We start from the raw sequence: 20,612 nt of genomic DNA on the forward strand, positions 1-20,612 counted from the left end.
GCCTGCCAACACACACACATTCATGAACGTGTTTTCCAAGGACACGTATCAAACGCTCTAGGGCAGCTCTATCTGAAGAAAGAACTAAGGAGGATAGAATTGGAGAATGTGGAGGAGGGAAAAAAATGAATGTATAAATAAAAGCCAAGAGGGAGTCTTGCACAAATCGTGGTGAAGGTGTACCTTGAACTGAAGAGAATAACTAATTTAAATCTCTGCAGCTGAAGTCCCAAAAAGAAAAGTAAAACAGAAAAGTATCAGTATGTTCTTAGCTTACAAAATTTTTGTTTTTATCAAGAATGGATCTGCAACCCCCCTCCAAATCTCCTATTTAATTTGTTCCTTTTATCTATTTGATTAAATTTCTTAAGAGAATAATTGTGCTTCACTGTATGACAATACCATAATTTACACATTCATCCTACTATTCAAGGATATTCACATTGTTTTGCATTTTTAGCTTTACATCTAATGTTGCTGTGAATGCTTTTGCATGTGTATTTTGGAATATTTGTGCATGGGCCATAGAATATGTGTATATTCAATTTTAATAGATAATACTAAATAGATTTCCAAAGTGCTTATATCAATTTACTTACACTGCCACTAATAGTACACGTGAATTATTCTACATCCTCATCAACACTTCATGAAGTCAGTCTTTTAATTTCAGCTAATCTAGAATGTATTTAAGAATTTAGCTAAGAAAATGGTAGTCTCTTACTGTGATTTAAATTTGTGTTTCTCTGGTAACTAATGAAGTCAAAGTTCTTAGATTCTTTTGGGAATTTCCTCATCAAACTTTTTACACATTTTCCTTTTCATTGATCTTGAATATAAGCCTTTGGTCAAGTACATAGTTCACAAATATAAACAATTATATTTGTTGGTGTTGCCTTTTTATTCTTTTAAAGGTATATTTTGGTAAACAGAAATGCTTGATGTCAATTATCAATTTATGTTCAATTTATCAATTATGTTCATTAGGTTTAGTGTCTTTTTAAAAACTATTTCAGACATCTATTCTTACGTCAAAGTCATGAAGCTATTCTCCATCTTCAGTATTTCTTTTAGTGCAAGTCTACTGGATACAAATTTTCTCAGCTTTCATTTGTCAAAAATTCCTTACTTTGATTTTATTTTCCATTAATATTTTCAATGTTTATAAAATTTCAGGTTGACTGATACCTAGCTCTTTAAAGATGTCATTTACAACATGAGTATGTTGTAAAGTCAGCTGTAAGCTTTATTCTTAATCCTTTGAAAGTAAAGTATTCCCACTACTCCTGCCTGCTTTTAAGATTTTCATTTTGTCTTTGGTTTTCAGTAGATTGACTAAGATGTGCCTATTCTGGTTATCTTGGGGTTTGCGGAGACTCTTGAACCTGTAGGTTGCTGTCTTTCATTATTTTTTAAAACATATACTTAGCCATTCTGTCTTCAAATATTGTTCCTGCTCTTTTCCCTCTTCTTTGGGGACTCAATATTCTGTATATGAATCAATATTCTGTATATGTATCAATATTCTGTATATGTATACAATATTCTGTATATGAATCAATATTCTGTATATGTATCAATATTCTGTATATGTATCAATATTCTGTAGTGTTTATTCCATTATTTTTCTCTCTTTGCTTCAGTTTGAATAAATTCTATTCCTCTACCTTCTGCTATGTCCAGTGTACTGTTAAATTCATCTAATGAATTCTTTATTTCAAATATTGTATTTTTCAATTCTAGACTGCTCAATTGCTTTGTTCTTATATATTCAATAATGTTGAAATTCTCTATATTTTCTCTTGTTTTTCCATGCCATCCTTTATTTTCTTGACTGGCTAATCAATTTTTAAAATTCCTCTTTGATAACTCCAATATCTAAATCACCTGTGAGACTATACATAATGTTTACATTTTACTTAGTGTTTGTCTCTCTTGGTACTATCTTTTTTACCATGTCCTTTAATTTTTAAATTTTATTTTGCTCATTGTAGTTAAAATTGTAGAGGCTCTGATAATGACGTTTTCTTCAGAGAAGGTATTTTTTTCCTGTCAGGCAGTACTCTACCAGTGAATCACCTTGGGTCCCACGGAGGCTTGATTTTCAGCTTTGTTAGAGGTGGTTTCTATTCCTCATGCAAGGATTTTTAAGAATTCCCTCAGGGAAAACCACCAGGGTTAATGTAGAAATTATCTTGTGTACTTTCCTTCTTTCACAATTGTGCCTTTCAGTACTGTCTACGTTATTTGCTGCCCACTGCTTCACACAGTCATTTTGTACATTTTATTCAGCTTTTATAGGATTTTTTTCTTGGCATGAAAGTTAGCCCAATTTAAGTCACTCCATTATGTCTGAAAGCAGACACTTGATTTGTCTCAATTAGACATATTTTACAAAGCTTTCATGGCCTCACTTTCTATATGCCTGGTTGGAATATAGAATGTTGGCATGATGAATATGTGTGTGTATGTGTATTTGTATATACACACACTTCTACTGCTTTCATACTTCTGTTAATTACTCCTTGTATTTCAAACAGTTTTTGCTTTATGCATTTTTAAAGCGGTGGATGGCACTTTCTATAAATTTAAATGTCCAATTTTGTCTCAAGTATTTTTTCTAGCCATTGCTGTCATAATTTCTTTCTCTCATTAGTAGTTTGGTAGCATGGAAAAAAATAGGAGTGGAGAAACTCCAGAGACAGTAATAGCAGGGAGAGTTACCACCTTACCACTTTGTTTCTTATCATCTTTGCCAAACCATCCAAACATTTACCTGTTTTGTTCACCGATGCCTGCTATGCTTTCCATATAGAATAACCTTTTAATGTTATTTAATTGTAACTTCTCTTTTAATCAGCAGTCCATTGTCATTTTGTGTTCTAATAGAAGATGGGAGCCTTTGCCTTTTAATAAATAGCACTTATTACATGTCAGATTTTATGCATTTTCTTTTTCAGTCACCTTGATATTTATTTTTGGTTCTTCCATTTACTCTAGGAAACTATGACTCACGTCCCCATGTAAAACTGATCGCCAGGCACACAATCTATTCCTTAGTCTGTTAGTGGGTTGCCTACTAAGTTTCAAGTGAGGGGACAGCTTCCTGATTTTCAATCCATTAATACATTTTGATCACAGTCCCACCACTTAACTGTCTTTGTCATCCCAGGCAAGGTCCTCAGTTTTGTCACCTCTAGAACAAATCAATTAAGCAAAGTGATTTCTTCACTACAAGTATAAAGGTTTGAAAAATAGTATTCCACTAGGCTTTAAGCTTATTTTCTTAATAAAATACTTACCCCAAATATTGTTAAAGCAGCAGGCTTCTTAGCTTTCTCTGCAATGACATCAAGCAAAGGCACTATTCAATTTATGCTTATCAGCTCAGACTGATGAGCTATATGTCTAAAATTGGCCCATAAAGATAAAAGCATTATTAATACATGAAAGTTCAGGAAATAAAGTACTTTTGAAAATCTATGAATTTTCACTTGAATAACATTACAAAAGAATTTAAGTTGCAAGACCATATACAACATCATCAGTTAGGGAGGAAAATAAAGAATAAAAAGAAATTTCAGACACAGAACCAATGGAGAGGGAATTACTAGTTTGGGATGAAAAGACTGGAAATAAACAAGCTACTATTTCCTTCCTAGTCTTTTCACCACCTGCTGTAATGGATTCAGAAAAAGAAAGATTGCAATTGTTATAGCCTGTTTATTTCCACCAGGGGAGGTATAGTATTGCAAATAAAGTTAAATTCGTTAACAACCAGGGTATAAAATAGCTATTGACTGAAAACAGGCTTTTTTTTTTTTTTTTTTTTTTTTTTTTTTGTTTTGCTGAAAGAAGGTAGGGAAGAGAGTTCTAAGACTATGTGAATTAATCTTTCGTGCTTAATTCCTGTACCATATGATAAGGAGAAGAGAAACTCCTGTGTAGGAACTCAACAAAATTTGTCCTTCTCCAGAAAAAAACTTCATACTATAATTTTGAAAAAAATAAAATTATATTGACATAAACTTCACCTTTGTACTAACTCTTCCTAAGATATATGTCATTTTCAATGAAAATCTATGAAACATTTGTCAAAATTGACCTGGAATAAGAGTGAAATGATAATAATTGTGGGTTTTACAAATTAATTTAAAATAATTTAGAATGTATCAAGCGTGGGTCGATGAGGGAAGGACATAAACAACATATAACTAAGGGTTGCTGCCCGGGAGGCACCAACATTTAAAGGCCGAGATTGTGCTAAGCACATCCAAGGAATGAAAGGAAAAAAAGAAGGTGTTTGGAACAAATTCATGGAGCCCAGAGTCTGCAGTGAAGACAGAAACTACAGAGGCTGGAAGAAGAGGAGCAGAGGCAAGTTGCAGGGGAGAGGATGGCTTGGCCTGCAGGATAGGAGCATCAGGAAGGACCACAGGGTGAGAGAGGCAGAGCTTCACTTTCAGGAAAAGTGGGAGCTAAGGCATGACTGGAGAGGTGGCTTCGCATTATGGATGACCTTGAGTGCGGAGCCAAGGATGAGAGATGTGGCCAGATGAGGCACGATGACAGCAGCATCAGGTGGGGGTGTGCGGGTGGAAAGGGACTGAGTTGAATGTCCCTGAGTCTCAAACCAGACAGCCAAGCTCAGCCAATACTTTCTCATGCTCACATCTCTGGTCAAGTCAGAGAAAGACTCACTTCCACCACCTCCTCTATGCTGCAAAGGAAATGCCACTCACACAGTACCCTTCTGTGTTTGAGTTATGTAAATTAAAAATAGTGTGATATAGGAAAGATTAATAAAATCTCACTCCAAATGAGATGGATCTTCTCCAAACTAAGAAAAAAAAAAAAAACACTGAGGATTGCATGCTGTAATTTCAAAGCGTGCGAGCAGAGTTCATTCTAGCTTTTCGCTACTGTCATATGCCAGGAATATTTCCACTGTCAACAGAAATTCCTACCCATCCTTTTAAAAAATTACATGAATATTTTAAAATTTCAAAGCTGCTTGCAAGCATTGAAATTACAGTATGCTATTCTCAGTGATTTTTTTTTCTTGATTTGGAGAGAATCCATGTCATTTAGAGTGAGATTGTATGAATCTTTCCTATATCAAATTTACATAGCTCAATATAAAACAATAGACTTTCAAAAACAGACACGCCATTAATTATCATTCAGCTGATTTTCTCTGCCGTGGGAAATCCAAATATATCTCAAGGGTCCACATGGCCCATTCTCGCCATGATGTCATCCAAAGTATACGAAGTAATTCCAATGCCAACCATAGTTCTGTCTCTCAAAGAAAGTTAAATGACATATATTTAACACATGACTGCAATTCTTTTAAAATTCCTTTTCTTCTTTCCTTTTTTCTCCCTCTCTACAAACCCCTAAACTTTCCTGAAGCCTGCCCATTTGCTTTTCCTGTTTCTTCTCTGCTTTGCTTTTTCTGCATTCTAAGTCAGCTCAGCCTCTCCACTTTGTTTTAGGTTTCTTTCCTCCATAACCATGAGCAGATTCTCCATAACCAATGAGATCTTGGATCTGACCCAGGAAAGGGCGTCATCGCCATGTAGCCAACACTTTTAGTTTTTATTACCCTTGCTTTATTATATAATATTTTAATATAAAACTTTACCTCAATACTACTTTTATTTTTTTCCTTGGCAACATCCTTAATGTTTTTCAGTGGCCTCTTCTAAAATACCAAGTAGTATAATAGTGCCTCTTTGGCCTCCTCACCATTGACTTTTTTTTTTTTTTTAGATGGAGTTTCACTCTTTTTGCCCAGGCTGGAGTGCAATGGCGTGATCTTGGCTCACTGCAACCTCCGCCTCCTGGGTTCAAACTATTCTCCTGCCTCAGCCTCCCAAGTAGCTGGGATTACAGGCGCCCACTACCACGCCCGACTGTTTTTGTATTTTTAGTAGAGATGGGGTTTCACCATGTCGGCCAGGCTGGTGTCGAACTCTTGACCTCAGGTGATCTGCCTGCTTCGGCCTCCCAAAGTGCTGGGATTACAGGTCTGAGCCACCGCGCTCAGCCTGTCACCATTGACTCCTGTTTCAAGGACATAGATTGTCGCACAGCAATGGTACCACCACTTCTCGATGGCTTAGAGGATGTTCCCATAGGAGATAAGAACGTTGTTAAAATTGTGCTGGGAGGCCGAGACGGGCGGATCACGAGGGCAGGAGATCGAGACCATCCTGGCTAACACGGTGAAACCCCGTCTCTACTAAAAATACAAAAAATTAGCCGGGCGTGGTGGCGGGCACCTGTAGTCCCAGCTACTGGGAGGCTGAGGCGGAAGAATGGCATGAACCCGGGAGGCGGAGCTTGCAGTGAGCCGAGATCGCGCCACTGCACTCCATCCAGCCTGGGCGACACAGCGAGACTCCGTCTCAAAAAAAAAAAAAAAAAAAAAAATTGTGCTACAGTGGTTGCTCACAGAAGTTCAGATGCAAACGAACAGCCATGTGCTTCGTATTATTTTTTTTAAAGCTGGGTAGGAATTTCTTTTCAGTGGAAACATCCCCAGCATATGAGGAGAGCACGAAGGCAAGTTAGAATGGACTCTGCTTGCAAGCTTTGAAATTACAGTATGCAGTTCTCAGTGATTGTTGTTCTTAGCTTGGAGAAGATCCATCTCATTTGGAGTGAGTTTTTTTAATCTTACCTATATCACACTATTTTAATTCACATAACTCAAACACATTGAAGGTGGCGCTTCCTTTGCAGCATAGAGGAGGTGGTGAAAGTGAGTGGAAGTGTGCTAGATAAAGCCCAAAAGAGTCTGGAATTAGATCCCAAGAATGACCCAAAGCAGGTGGGGCTGAGTGGAGTTCGGGCTCTGCCTGGGGTGGGAGGAAGGCAACGTGTAGAAGGGCCCAGCAGAGAGCACTGGGAGTGCTGGGGCAGGTCCTGGTCCTGCCACCACCTTCTCCCTGCCTTGCCCCCTGCATGGCCCCAGAGGTTGCTGGCCCCTTCCCTCCACCAGCTCCGGGCTCTGCAAGAGTCCTCCTGGCTCTGCCGCAGGCTATTGTGGGACTAAGGCCTGACCTCTGGTGGAGCCCTCAGCACCTCACACCACCTGGATCACTACCACCAACACAGAAGCGGGGCTGCTGGTCTTGGAGACGAGGACCCTGGGAATAGGCTGAGCGGCTGGCGAACACACGGGAGGAAGGGCAAGGCCCCTCTGCTGGTATCAAGTCTCAGCAGCCACGAATCACGCACAGGCAGGCTCCGTCGTGCTCTGACTTCACGGGACAGCCCCCACCGGGCCCATGGACTCCTCCATGAGGAGTGCGGGGGCTGGGAGCCTTTCTTCTTTGGGGAAGCAAAGAACAGGGAGCAACAAGGTCTGAGCTGCAAGGCAAGGAAAGGCATGGAGCCCAGAGAAGGAGGTGAGAAGAGGAGAAGAGAGGACACCTCGAGATGGGGCTGCAGAGAGGGGAGGACTCTGGCTCTGGAAGGGATTAAAGAAAGGGCAGAGTAAGGACTGAAGAAAATTCTAGAGTCCTGGAATAGCTCTGAAGAAAGTACAGATTTACCACTTATATTAAGCGTGTTTTATCGAAGAAAATGCCAAAGAACAAATAAAAAAACCAATAAATAAAGTTCAGTATTTTCATCTAAAAACTTGACTCATAGTTTTCATGAGTACCAATGATTGATTTCTAAATATGTTAGTCAAGGTTCTGCAGAAAAATAGAACCAATGTGAGATACGCACACACAGACACATATACACACACTGTATATATTTATATATACAATGGACATATGTATATTCACTTGACCCTTGAACAACAAGTGGGTTGAGGGTTTCAACTCCCTGTGCAGTTCAAAATCTGCATATAATTTTTGACTCCCCCAAAACTTAGCTACTAATAGCCTACAGTTCATCTGAAGTCTTACCCATAACATAAACAGTTAACACATATTTTATATGTTATATATATTATATACTGTATTACTACAATAAAGTATGCTAGAGAAAAGAAAATGTCACTAAGAAAATCATAAGGAAGAGAAAATATGTTTACTATTTATTAAGTGGAAGTGTATCATCATAAAGCTCTTCATCCTGGTCATCTTCATGTTGAGTAGATGGAAGAGGAAGAGGAAGGGTTGGTCCTTTTCTCTCAGGAGTGGTAGAGGTGGAAGAAAATCCATGTGTAAGCGGACCCATGCATTTCGAATCTGTGTTGTTCAAAGGTCAACTGAATACAATGTACACACGCACACACATACACACACACACAGAAAGAGAGAGGGTCCAGGGAGAGAGAGAGCAGGAATTAGCTCACACAATTATAGGAGCTGGCAAGTATGAAATCTGCAGGGCAGACTGGCAGATTGGAAAGAGTTGATGTTGCAATCTTGAATCCAAAAGTTGTCAGGAGGCAACATTTCTTCCTCTTCAGGGAACTTCAGTCTTTTCTCTTCTGGCCTTCAACTGATTGGATGAGGCCCACCCACATTATGCAGGATTTTAGGCTTTATTCAAAGCCAGCTGATTTGAATGTTAACCACATCTAAAAATCGCCTTAACCGCGACTTGGAGACTGGTGTTTGACCAAACAACTGGGCACCATGGCCCAGCCAAGCTGATACATGAAATTAACCATCACACAGAGCAGGTACCTTTTTGATACTTTTCAATTTAATAATCTTATATCCTCTGTCTGAATTTTCACATCTTCAAACTTTGGGGAAAATAAGTAAGAATTTTGAAAAGCACCAGGAGGGTTGATGTGCTTCAGGTGAGCTAGTTCCCAGCAGCAGCCTCCTGAATACATTTCTCAGCTTTTTATTTCAAGAGAGTATAAAGGATCCATTGGCGTTTTTATCCTGCACACCATGAAAACTCTACCACCTCCAGGAAATAAAAGGCTAATGTTAATTTTATTAAGATGATAAACCTATGCTGGTGGCCTGGGCTGAAATGCCAGCTTCACCCTGAAATGCCTTTCTGTTGAAAAGCTGAGAACCTGACTTCTGGAAGTGAGGCTGCCTGAGATTAACACAAAGCATTTCAGCATCTGAGGACTCACTTTGGGGCCCTTGTATCCTAGAAACACGTGGACTGCAAGGCTTGAGTTATCATTTCATGTGTGTCTCGCCCTGCAGGTTGGACTTCTCCCCTGGAAATCTGAGGATCTCACTCCATTGGACAGACCATGGGTGACACTGACTCTTTGCTTATGAACATTGGCTGCAATGCCAAAAGGAAAGCTCTGTGGACAAACATAAAAACCAGAGGCTGGGTGGGATTATGTGCAAGGATTCCCTGCCCATGGGGCTTTGAGCAGCTCACAGAAAACCCTGCATCGCAGTGTTCTTATCGATAGGAGGTGGCTGTCGTCTCGGTGATATCTGAAGATGCTTAGCAGCCTCATGTTCCATGATCCAGTGATTATAAATTATACCAGTCCAAAATCTCAACATGAACTTTCCTGAAGGTGACTTCTAGATGCTGGAGAAAAGTCATTTCATTCGGAAGCTTCAGACCTGGGCCCCTTATTACTTGTTTGGGCTTGTCTTCTTCACTAGGTCACAGCCCGCTGGGGCAGAGAATGGGGGCTCTTGTTCAGCCCTCTGCCCCTCAAATCACTGTAGGCCTCTTAGAAAACATCTTGTGATCAATGAAAGAAGGAAGCAATGTGTGAATTAGTAGCAAGTAGTTTTTTAAATTTGGTAGAATAGACGTAAGATTAAAATGGACCATTTTAACCATTTTTAAGTGTAGAGTTTAGTAGCATTAAGTACGTTCTCATTGTTGGGCAACCATTACCTCCATCCAACCCCAGAGCTCTTCGTCTTACAAAACTGAAACTCTGCACCCATTGAAAAACTCCCTATTCCTTCCTCCTCCCAGGCTCTGGCAACCACCGTTCTTTCTCTCTCTATGAATTCGACTATTCTAGAGGTATTACCTAGGGTCTCCAAAGAAACAGAAAGGATAGGGTAGACAATAGATAGATGATAGATAGATAGATAGATGATAGATAGATAGATAGATGATAGATAGATAGATAGATGATAGATAGATAGATAGATAGATAGACAGATAGTAGACAGATGATAGGAATGTATTATGGGAATTGGCTCACATGCTTGTGGAGGCCAAGAAGTCTCACAATCCGCTGTCTGCAACCTGGAGAACCAGGAAAGCCTATAGTGTGATAAAGCTTGAGTCCAAAGGCCTCAGAACCAGGAGAATCAATTGTATAAGCCCTAGTCTGAGTACAAACACCTGAGAACAAGGAGCTCCAATGTCCCAAGGCAGGAAAAGATGGATGTTTCAGCTCCAGCAGAGAGAACAGTTTCATCCTTCCTCCTTTTTTTTTCTTTGAGGCTTCAACAGTTTGGGTGATGGGTGCCCACACCTATGAGCACGGTTCTTTTTTAATTAGTCTACGGATTCAAGTGCTAACCTCTTCCAGAAACACTCTCAGAGACACATCCAAAATAATGTTTTACCAGCTATTTGGGCACCCTTTAGCCCAGTTAAATTGACAGAGAAAATTAACTGTCTCACAAGGTGCCTCGTGTAAATGAAACTGTACAATATTTGTCCTCTTGTGACTGGCTTATTTCACTTGGCATGATGTCCTCAGCAATCATCCATGTTGTAGTGTGTGTCAGAGTTTCCTGAGTGTGATTCCGTTTGTGTATATACCACAGTTAGTTTATCCATTCAGCCACCGATGAACACTGCAGTTGCAGCCTCCGTCGTTTGGCTTTCATGAGTAATGCTGCTAGGAACATGAGTACGCAGATATGTGTTCAAGACCCTGCGTTTAACTCTTTTATGTTTTTGCCTGGAAGTAGAATTGTTGGATCATATGGTGATTCTGCTTTTAATTTTTTGAGGAACTAGCATACTAGTTAGCAACGAGTGATTTTGAAATAAAATTGTTTCATGAAGGGATGCTTCTCTACAAAGACAACCCCTAAGAGCCCTTTGGGGACAGGGACCAAGTCCCCTCTTTTGTATTCTTGGAGTGGGAAGCACTACAGACATCAGAATCCACTATGATTTCCACATTACTGCTCAGAAAAGAGGAGCAGGCTTCCAGAAGCTGACTTGAGAATTTCTGAACTCAATAATAGCTCCTGTAACAAAGCTCATGTCCCCTCTTCACAGTTTCCCAGACAAAGCCTCCTCTCCAGGACACCTTCCAGATTGAACCCCCTCTATTTATTTATTTATTCGTTTTGAGACAGAGTCTCACTCTTGTTGCCCAGGCTGGAGTGCAATGGCGCGATCTCCGCTCACTGCAACCTCTGCCTCCCGGGTTCAAGCGATTCTCCTGCCTCAGCCTCCCGAGTAACTGGGATTACAGGCACCTGCCACCATGCCTGGCTAATTTATGTGTTTTCAGTAGAGACAGGGTTTGGCTGGTCTCAAACTCCTGATCTCAGGTGATTCACCTGCCTCAGCCTCCCAAAGTGCTGGGATTACAGGCGTGAGCCACTGTGCCTGGCCAGAACCCCCTTTATTTTGACATTGGTAGCTTTAAAGTGTCTTGCTGGCCTTCCTTATCATCCTTGTCCCCAAGTCAGGCAATCCCCTTTAGAGATAGTGCCCCTAACCTAACATTTTAATAAACCGAAATGCTTACCCCAATACTTTTATAAACCAGAGTGTCATATGTTAGAACAAACCTGAGCAAGTTTTACTTTGGAAGAAATCAATAACAACAGGTTTCTCCTAGCATTTGTGGGGTCTAGGGCAAGGGTACAAAGGGAGACCCAGGTAGTTGTGCGTGTGTGTGTGTGTGCACACGTGCATGTGTTTGTGTGCTTGTGTGTATGTGTGTGTGTGTATCGGGAGATATGAGATACAGATATAGTAGAGAGATATTTAAAAGGTACAAATAAAATGAATGAATAAGTATGTTTCATCATTCTATCTGGAAAAGCATACCTTCATAAGAACAAAAATGGAGGGATATATGTAAAGTTGTTGTTTTAAATGACAGAAAGTTGGTAAAATATCCAAGACATCTGAATTTAATAATTACTGTGTATGCCTAAATATCCTGTGGATAGGTTACACTGTTTGAATAAGTAAATAACAACATGCATAATTGATAAGTTATATATTATCCATAAATTTTTGTTTTTTCTTAATTTTAGCAAAAAACACTACTTATGTTGTTAGAATCAATATTTTCATATAATTTGCATTCTATTGATAGTAATGACAAATTAAGCAAATTTTCTGAAATCATTAAGTTTCTCAGATCATTTTTTATTAGTTTTATTTTTAAGAAACTTTGACCTGCTAAAGCTATAGCTATTGGAATTGTCGATAAGTCTTAGGAAAGTACTTTGATGGAGAAACGTACCAGGAATTTACATACCTTATTCAAACATTGTAATAGGGCTGCACAAAAGAGATTGTCATTGTGGCATAAAATACAAAATGTTTTAATGTTATCATTTAAATTATTAGCACTCATATGATTTTTACCATCCCTTAAAGCAATATCAAGATTCATAGATAAATATAAAGAATCAGCTTTAGCATCACATATGTTGCATCTAGACATACACACCTAAAATGTAAAAGTGACACAAATTGTTCAATATTGAAAAATGTTGGTTGGGCACAGTGGCTCACGCCTGTAATCCCAGCACCTTGGGAGGCCGAGGCGGGAGGATCACCTGAGGTCAGGAGTTCAAGACCAGCCTGGCCAACATGGCGAGATCCAACATGATAAAATTTAGTAGTAATTTTTCTTCTATGCAAAATTAGCTGGGTGTGGTGGTAGGTGCCTGTAATCTCAGCTACTCGGGAGGCTCAGGCAGGAGAATCACTTGAACCAGGGAGGCAGAGGTTGTAGTGCAGCAAGATCACACCGCTGCACTCCAGCCTGAGCAACGGAGCAAGATTTTGTCTCGAAAAAAAAAAAAGAAAGAAAAAGAAAACTGTTCCTGAGACACCAGGCGCGAGGGCTGTGAGTACTCTGTTTATCTATGACCATTTCTGGAATCACTAACAGAAAATGGATTTTCAGCACTCCTGGGAAAGGATTTGGTTATGCAAGAATCAGTTGCATCCATGCTTTCTGCAAGGAAAAATTGGACAAGTCAATTAGTTTGTACCTTCTCTTTTCTAAATGGTCACAGTTCACTGACTATCTCTTACAACTGCAGTTGTACAATCTACAAACCTCATAGCTTTTGGATAAAGTCACCTTTGGTCTCAAGGCACAGACCTACAGAGAAGCATTTTCCTGGGGCGTACACAGTGTTATTGACCAGAGCAGGTGTTTAGGGTTTAGGGTCACTTTTGCCACAGACAAATTTCAGACCCTGAGCAATATACATAAAGCTGTTTCAAATGACAGAAAGTTGGTAAAATGTCAAAGATGTCTGAATTTAGCCACTATTGTAAATGCCTGAATGTCCGGTGGACAGGCTATGCTGTTTGAATAAGTCATTTTGACCTTCTAATGCTTGGGTCCAAAGGAAGGAGCTCCTCCTGCCGATGTCAAAGGCAGAGTCAATGTGCAACTTTGCCTGAGAACTAGATGGATGGGAGCTCTTAGACTCCTTGTCCGAGGCACAGAAACTGACCAAAGAAGTGAGCGTTGGGAGTCAGCAGGTGGCGCCTGGTTTCCAATCAAAGGCTCTGACTTTGCTCCTGACCGCCGTGGGTCCAGGGTCACTTTCCCATCCCAGTTCAGAAATGAAAAGGGGAGATGCAGCATTCTCAGGGGAGGGTGGGGCAAGGCAGAGGATCACTATCCAAATCATTCACTAGTTTAAATCCTGCTGGACTTCGCCATGAAGAGACTGCCCACCATCCTCGTGAAATGCCCAGCAGCACCTTGCAAGAGAGACAGGCCGCTTTCATGCTGCCCCACAGATGGGGGTCAGGCTGGGGATGAGCAATGTGATCCCAGGGCCCAGTTCAGGTCATCTCCTGGAGTCCCTCAGAAGAGATGCAGACGACAGAACCTAAAAACAAACAAACAAACAAACAAAGAAAACTCTTCATTTTAATTGAAAGATTGGGCTGCCTTTAGGGCTAGGGCTGGATTTGGTTCCATGGCAGACCAAAAGTGTGTCGATTTGGGGGTAGATGATCCAAGGAAGCTCCAGACAAGTGGGGTCCTCACACCATGTGAGAGCTTCTGGGGGTCCACGGAGGACAACTCGCCAACAGAAAGGCATCGGGCAAGATAAGAATGCGTTTTATAGGGCACGGACTCCCACACTCCACACTCTGTGCTTTACAAACAGGTGTCCTTTTGGGTCCTTACAGAGCCCTATAAAATGCATCCTATTATTACCACACCATTATATACACGAGGTCAGCAAGGCATAAAGACTTGGAGAAATGGCCCAGGGGTGTCAGTTCCAAAGCTCATCCTCCTAATAAGTTAAGGGCTGAACACACGTGGGGCCAACCATGAAAAGAACAAGAGCAACAGCAGCAGCAAACCCACAGGGCCAGGCAGGACAGCAGTTTGCGTGGGTACCAGGCTGGCTGGGGAGTGAGCCACACTCACTGTCCTGTGGCTTCCCCTCCCCAAATCAGCTCCAGCCTGAAGAGCAACCCTTGGAAACAAGGCTTGCCACAAACCCATCTTCAAGTGACCCTCCCAACCCTTCCAACCAATCCCCACTCCTCTAGTCCTCACCCCTCCCCAGGAACATCACAGAAACTCTTTCATCCCCACTGTCCAGCAAGGCAGGGCTGCAGCCGCTCCTGGAGTGACAGGCTAGCCGTGCGACAACTCTCAATCGAACGAACCCTCTTCTGCATACCCAATGCAGATGTCAACACCGCACACACCTCCGTGTACGACGACGTGCACCCACACATCCCTACAGCGCATGTCCCGCAACTTCAACAAATCATCACAAAGTCAGAGGCTTAACACAACACCTGTTTATTAGCTCATGGTTCTACAGGTCAGAAGTCCGACGACAGCTGACTGGAGAGTCACAAGCCTGAAAGCAAGGCGTCAGCTGGTCTGCACTGCTTTCTGCGGCTCTGGGGATGACTCCTTCAGGTTGGTGGGCGAGTCTGGTTCCCTGCAGTTGTGGAGGGAGGTCTCGTTTCCCTGTGGTCTCCACTGGGAGCCAGTCTTTGCTCCTCGAGGTGACCTGTATTCCTTCCACTTTCCACGTGGCTTCTCCTTCAGCCACAGCCACTCCATCTCTCCCACACTCCAGATCCTGCAACTCTCTGCAGCAACAGCTTTGGACTGAAGCTGGACAAAGTTCTCTGCTTTTAAGGGTAAAGGAAACCAAAATATTTCTCCTCGAAATATTGAGGACTGTTAGTTCAAGACACTGAAAATGCAGGGAAACACTGCCTTGGCCTCCCCTTACCTGATGGCAGGGCATCAGTCCTTCCTTCCTGGAGACAGCGCTTGTCATCCACCCAGAGAAGGCGGCAGCAGACACCAGAAGAATCTGGGAACACATTTTACCATCTTCCTTCAGTTTCCCAGCTTTTAAAAGTTGAGAGCTGCTCTCACCTTCATCTTGTCACTGTGTAGGATATATGGCTCTTCATTAGAATACTGTTTAAGCAAGGCTCCTCAGCCACTGCCTTCAGAGAGAAATACTTTTGAGCCGAGACCACTCCCATGTGATGGATACAGCAGGTGTTAATAAACTTCTGCTTGTTTTTCTTTCGTTAATTTGACTTTGGTTTTCAGGAGAGTGTCTCCACTAAGAACCTAGAAAAAGGGAAAGGAAAGAAAAGAAATTATGTTTTGTCTCCTACAAGGGCTCATATAATTAGACTGGGCTCACCCATATAAGCCAGGAAGATCTCTCTATTTTAAAATCATATATATTTTCTTTTGAGACGGAGTCTTGCTCTCTCTCCCAGGCTGGAGTGCAGTGGCGCAATCTCGATTCACTGCAACCTCTGCCTTCCAGGTTCAAGCGATTCTCCTGCCTCAGTCTCCTGAGTAGCTGGGACTACAGATGCCTGCCACCATGCCCGGCTAATGTTTTTTGTATTTTAGTAGCGACGGGGTTTCATCATGTTGGTCAGGCTGGTCTCAAACTCCTGACCCCAAGTGATCCTCCCACATTGGCCTCCCAAACTGTTGGGATTACAGGAAGGAGCCACCAGTGCCAGACCACAAATCCATAATCTTAACCTCATTTGCACATTCCCTTTTGCCACGGAATGGAACCCATTCACAGGTCCTGGTGATAAGGGTGAGAGTGAGGACATCTTGGTGATGGCGGAGGGGTGGGATTCTGCCTGCAAGTGGGTTGAGGGAAAATTTTATGGACTTCATTGTCTTTAGGTAATAAAAATACCATTTCCAGGTTGAACAGGGTCTGTAAGCTTCTCCCCAATTTTCCAGACTTTTCTCCTAAGCAGAGTCTATCAGTTGTGGTGGCCTCTGGGAAGGGAGGAAGTGTCCCTAGCGGGGAGTAGGGCAGGCAGACTGCTTGTCACTGTTTTTTCTGTTGTATCCTGTGACTTATTCCATGGTCATGGTGTGCCTGTTTAAAAAAATTATTTTTTAAATGCCTTTTACTGCATGGCAATTATCCACTTCTCATATCAATGACCACCCACCCACCCACTCTGACTGTTATTTCGAGTTGGAAGCTGTTCACTTTCACAGAAATTACAGCTTCTGGTGTGTGTGTGTGTGTGTTGTTCAATTGTTTCATAGACATTAGGATATGGATACGGTTTGGCTCTGTGTCCCCACCCAAAGCTCATGTTGAATTGTGATCCTGAGTGTTGTGGTGGGGCCTGGTGGGCAGTGACTGGATCATGGGGATGCTTCCTCATGTTGTAGCACCATCTCCCCAGTGCTGTCTCGTAATAGAGTTCTCACGAGGTCTGTCTGTTTGAAAGTGTGTAGCACCTTCCCCTTTGCTCTCTCTTCCTCTTGCTCCCACCATGTAAGACGTGCTTCCTTCCCCTTCACCTTCCACCATGATTTTAAGTTTCCTGAGGCCTCCCCAGAAGCAGAAGCCTATACAGCCTGCAGAACGATGAGCCAATTAAACCTCTTTTCGTTATAAATTACCCAGTGGTAGGTATGTCTTTGTAGCAGTGTGAGAACAGACTAATACAGATAGGGACTCAAACTTTGTTTTTAAATCACCTAGTGAATTAATTGAAAATGAAAATTCCTAGGCTTCCTTAGGATCCCTGGGAATTCTGATGCAGGTGGTCTACGGACCTCCCATTTAGAAATGTTGCTTGGAAGAAGATTTCACCCGTTATTTCCAACTACCTGTGGGACGAGACAAAGTCTTAATGTCCTAATCTTTCTGGAGGCCGGTTGACTTAGCAGAAATACTAGGGTTAAAGTACCTGCCTGTGCATGGGGGAAGAGGCTCTGCTGTGAAGTACGGGACCTCAGAACCAGGAGTGCATGAGTACTTGGCTGTTACTCTCACATTTCATTTATACCAACGTGTGCTGTTTGGGAGGACTGGGCACCCAGTACATGAATCATTCACAGGATGTTAAAGAAAGAAAAAATTACCAAGAGACTAAAAAGTCCAGTGGTGCAAATAGCAGACAGTGGTTTAAGGAAGAAAAATGTCTTTGGAAAAGCATTTTAAGAAAGGAAAAGAGAGAGAAAGAAAAGCAAGCGCATTTGATTTCGATCATCCAAGTATAGAAATTGAAGGAGCTATGGATTTTCTCCTGGGCAGGAGCACATTTGTCCCTGGGGTTGGCAGATCAGTGCTGTGCCCTCCCCAGCTGCTGCTGGCACTCAGAACCCAGCCACAGCCCGGGAAGCCATGTGCACAAGCTGCTTCCTTGGAAATGAGTTTTCCTAGTGTATAATCTTCCTATTCCATCCATAACTGTTGGCATCATCCATATCCCCTTCCCTTAAATAGAAATACTTATCAGTAAAGCCCAAACTTCAGTGCATATTGGCTTTAACGTTATCTTCTGTTGCCAAGGGCCAAAGCAGCAGCTGAAACTGGGGCCCATATTATGTGGCTGCTTAAAGTCATTGGAAATGCCTTGATGGGATCTTTGCCCCCCTGTGTACCAGTCCAGTATAAAACAAAGTTGAAAAAAAGGAGGCAATTCTCTGGCACAATAACATCCTATTGAGAGGAAGGGCTCCTGAAAACTTCCAGATGAAGTATCCTGTTCCTGGCTAGAGGATGCAGCCTGCAGCATCCTCCAGGAAACGTGAATTCAGGCAGCAACATCCCCGATAACAGAATGTGTGCCACTGCTCCCAGTCTGAGCAGACTGCCTTGCTAACGGGGGCTTCAACTCCCTTGAACAGTGCCGGCATTTCTTTGTTGGACCCTCAGTCTCTTTCACTGAGAGAGGGGGGAGGCAGAGTAGGAGGAGGTTTAGAAGATATTTCCCAGACTCCAGTAGCTGCAGAAATCAGAATTTACAAAGCCAGAGAGCAGTTTTTTCTGCTTGCTGGTAGCTCCTGCCCCGTGTCTTTTGGTGACACTCCTCTTCAGGGTGGATGGGTGTTTCTTGGTCTGGGAACTAAGCGCCTTCAGACAAAAGTGGTACCTTTGGCCCCATCAATTGCATTTGTAGATGGAGGGCCTCAGTAAAAGACATGTTTTCAGGATATGGTGCTCTGCAGCGAGAGAGCAAAAGTTTTTCCTGAGGTTGGAAAATGATGACCAGCTAGAGCTGGGAGGCCTCCAAACCTCCTTGGCCCTATGGCCCCCAAGTTCTCTTTCCCACGGAGCCTGTGCATGTGAGCCTCCACTTAAAAGAGCCTCCACTTACCAGCCCAAATGCCCATCAACCAACAAGCTAATAAAGAAATTGTGATATGTATATACATATATATATGTATATATAACGGAATACTACTCAGTTATAAAAAGGAATGAAATAATGGCATTTGCAGTTACCTGGATGGATTTGGAGACTATTATTCCAAGTGAAGCAACTCATGAATGGAAAACCAAACATTGTATGCTCTCACTCATAAGTGGGAGCTAAGCTATGAGGATGCAAAGGCATAAGAATGGTAGAATGGACTTTGGGGATTTGGGGGAAGGGATGAGGGCAGTGAGGGATAAAATACTACAAATTGGGTGCAATATACACTGCTTGGATGATGGGCACACCAAAATCTCAGAAATCACTGCTGTAGAACTTGTTCATGTAACTAAACACCACCTGTTCCCCTAAAACCTATAGAAATTTAAAAAAAAAAGGAAATGAAAAAAGAGCCTCCACTTAAAACATGTTCTTATTCTGTAATGATTATTTTTCCATTTTTAATTCCTCAGCAACATGGCTGAAGATCATTGTAAGATAACTGGTGTTAGAGAGTTGATATGATTCCAGCCTAAAACAACAAAAAAGTCACATTTAAAATGTTGAAACTGGGCTGTCTTTATTTGTATAATGAGACTTCCTTCTTGGTCTTCCTTCTTTCCTTCCTTCCCTCGCCGCTCCCTTCCTTCCTTCTTCTCTTTCTCTCTCTCTCTTTGTTTTCTGGGGACAAAGGCTTGCTCTGTTGTCCAGGCTAGAGTGCAGTGGCATGATCATAACTCATTGCAACCCCAAACTCCTGGGTGCAAAGCAATCCTCCCACCTTGGCCTCCTGAGTAGCTAGGACTACTGGTGTGAGCCAACATGCCTAGCTATTTTTTTTTTTCTTTTTTGTAGAGGTGGAATCGCCCTATATTAGCAGGGCTGGTCTTGAATTCCTGACCTCGAGCCTTCCTCCCACCTTGGCCTCCCAAAATACCGGAATTATAAGCGTGAGTCACCACACCCAGCCTGCATTATTTTCTTTGTGGGCCTTCTATAGGTCCAAGTCTCCAGGGTGAAAATCACTGACTGTCTCATACAAATGAGAGAAAGGTGGCTCAGAGGGGGCAGAGTGACTTTCTCTGAGCTGCACAGCAAGCTGGAGGCACTGATTATAGCATGCCTTGGCCTGAGCCTGTGCTGTTCCCTGTCCTGGATATTGTTACCCCAGGGGTCCGTGTGGTCCCCACCTGCCTGCATTCAGATCTTGCTGCACATTTCATCTCCTCAAAGAGGACTTCATGGACCATCTGCTATAGAATATGAGCTCCACAGGGCAGGCGATTTTGTGTAGTCTGTTCATTGCTGCATCGCCAGCACCTAAAGAGTAGGTGACACAGTGTAGGTCCTTAAAAAATGTGTGCTGAAGGAATGAACAATCCTATACAGAAGACAAGACAGTATTATTACCTCCATTTTATACACCAGAAGAGGGAGACACGAAGAAGTTAGGGAACTTTTCCCAGACCACTAACTTGTGATGTGCCAGGGCCCCGTGGTGGATATACAGGCACATAAAGGTACACACACCTACACAAGAAAAAGAACCCTGCAAAGCTGTAGGCTTAGCTGGAGTAAGTGAGAATAAAAGGATAAAAGACAAGGTGGAGAAACTGACAAGGCCACATAATTTGGACTTTTAAAAAATAAACCAAGGAGGCTGACTACTGCAAGGGTTTACATGGGAAAGTGAATGTTAACATTCATAGCTTTTGTAATTGAAAGAGAAACTTGGGAGTTATTGGCATGGTGTTTTGAAACTAACAAGAAACTTAAGGAGCAATTTTGCTGCATCTCCTCATTTAACAGGGCCTAAA

Source organism: Rhinopithecus bieti, unplaced genomic scaffold (assembly GCF_001698545.2).
Source record: "Rhinopithecus bieti isolate Rb0 unplaced genomic scaffold, ASM169854v2 scaffold_19482, whole genome shotgun sequence".
Classification (NCBI taxonomy): Eukaryota; Metazoa; Chordata; class Mammalia; order Primates; family Cercopithecidae; genus Rhinopithecus; species Rhinopithecus bieti.